Below are 2,443 nucleotides of genomic sequence, written 5' to 3'. Positions count from 1 at the left end.
TAGTTTGGTGATAAGTAAAACATTTACAACTTCAAAGTCCAAAGTATTACTTCAGAATCTATTTCAGTTTTTTTTCCCACCACTGACCGCTATCCCCTACAGCAACCACGTTAGTTTATCTTTCTGCTGTTTTAAGAAAAAGCAAATATCTATTTGCATTATCTCACATGTACTCTGCCCCTCATCAGTAGGCCTTCCTCATTCCTTCTTCCTGTACTGAGTTACTCACTGTGGGAATTAATGTTCCTAATCCCCGACTGATGGACGTTTGTATTGTTTCCAGTGTTACAAATGCCACGGTGAAGAACTTTGTTACAAACACACTCAGGCTGTGAAGAGAACTTTCATTTCTCTGCCAGAGTGTTTTGGAGACAGATTCCTAGAATTGCTAAGTCAAATGGCAAATGCCATGCAGTTTTGTTAGACGCTGCCAAATCCTCTTCCATGAGGCTGCAGCATTCTGCACTCCACAGTCACGTGAGTCCTTGGACCCCACAGCTTCATAAACGAAGCATGGCAGCAAACCTGCCTGTTTACCAGTCACACAGCTGACACATTTTATCCTGGTTTGGCCTTTTTCCTTTGGTTAGCATTTTTACTATCAGCTCTTTTTGTGGTGTAATGTGCAGAAGGGATTGAACACATTCTACCCGCAAGCTTCTTCCTGTGCCTTTGGAATCTGCTCCCGCCAGTCTGCAGGGAACCATGATCTGCTTTCCATTACGCAGGCAGGAAGCATCTCTACACGCTCTGCACGTGGACTCACACAGCCCGCGCTTTTATTTGGCATCTCTAACTCAGTGTAGTGACTTTCAGATTGATCCAAGCTGCTGTGTGTGCCAACAGTGCATTCCTTCCCAGTGCTGACGAGTGCCCATCACATGGGCGCAGCACAACTTTCCTGTCTTCTGTGGTGTGGGGTTCTCAGCTGTGCACTGCCAAAAAAGACATTATTCAAAACACACAAAAAGAGCTATGTATAATGTAAAACCTGACATGTCTTAGGAAAAGGTTTTCTGGCAGTGGCTCACACCTATAATCCCAAAACTTTGGGACGCTGAAGGAGGACTGCTTGAGCCCAGGAGTTTAAGACCAGCCTGGGCAAGATGGTGAAACCCCATCTCTACAAAACATATAAAAATTAGTCAGGCATGGTGGCTCACGCCTGTAGTCTCAGCTCCTTGGGAGGCTGAGGTGGGAGGACTGCTGGAGCCCAGAAGGTGGAGGCTGCAGTGAGCCGAGATCACAGCACTGCTCTCCAGCCTGGGCAGCATGGCAAGACTCTGTCTCTACCAAGAAAAAACAAATTAATAGAAGAAAAAAACGTTTTTCTTGGGCCAGGCACGGTGGCTCACGCCTGTAATCCCAGCACTTTGGGAGGCCTAGACGGGCAGATCACGAGGTCAGGAGTTCGAGACTAGCCTGACCAACATGGTCTCTACTAAAAAAAAAATATGAAAAATTAGCTGGGCGTGGTGGCACACGCCTGTAATCTCAGCTACTCAGGAGGCTGAGACAGGAGAATTGCTTGAACCCAGGAGGCGGAGATTGCAATGAGCCGAGATAACAACATTGCACTCCAGCCTGGGCGACAGAGCAAGACTACAGCTCAAAAAAAAAAAAAAAAAAAAAAAAAAAAAGGTTTTCCTTACCAAAAACACACTTTAAGAAACAAATTTATAATATTAAGTTGGTGCAAAAGTAATTGTGGCTTTTACCATTGAAAGTAACGGCAAAATCCGCAATTACTTTTGCACCAACCTAAAATTATTTTCTAATGACAAACTTGGAAGTACCTGTCATTGTTCTATAAAAAGAACAGCCTAAAAATAAAGAAGCAGCCCATTTACTTCTACTTCAGTTCCTTGAGTATTCGGTTACTTAAACCAGTGGTCCCTAACCTTTCTGGCACCAGGGACTGGTTTCATGGAAGACACTTTTCCCAGGCACAAGTGTGGGGATGGGGGATGGTTGGGGATGAAACGGTCCCACCTCAGATCTCAGCATTAGACTCGCATAAGCAGCACACAACCCAGATGCCTCGCATGCGCAGTTCACAATAGGGTTTGTGCTCCCAGGAGAATCTAATGCCGGCGCAGAGCTCACACAGTCAGGCTCCCTGGCCTGCTGCTCACCGCCTGCTGTGCGGCCTGGTTCCTAACAGGCCATGGGCTAGTAACAGTCTGTGGCCTAGGGACTGGGGAGCCCTGATTTAAATAATCGAGGACACGCTTACCTAGTAAACCGTCTGTCAAGAAAAAGGAGGAAATGTTCGTTTTCTCCATCCGCTCTCAGGCACCAACATCAATTTGAATTTAGAAATAAACTACATCAGGCCGGGCGCGGTGGCTCAAGCCTGTAATCCCAGCACTTTGGGAGGCCGAGGCGGGTGGATCACGAGGTCAAGATATCGAGACCATCCTGGCCAACATGGTGAAACCCC

This window comes from Cebus imitator, unplaced genomic scaffold (assembly GCF_001604975.1).
Source record: "Cebus imitator isolate Cc_AM_T3 unplaced genomic scaffold, Cebus_imitator-1.0 Scaffold835, whole genome shotgun sequence".
NCBI classification, from domain to species: domain Eukaryota; kingdom Metazoa; phylum Chordata; class Mammalia; order Primates; family Cebidae; genus Cebus; species Cebus imitator.
Note: the sequence above shows the minus strand (reverse complement) of the source record.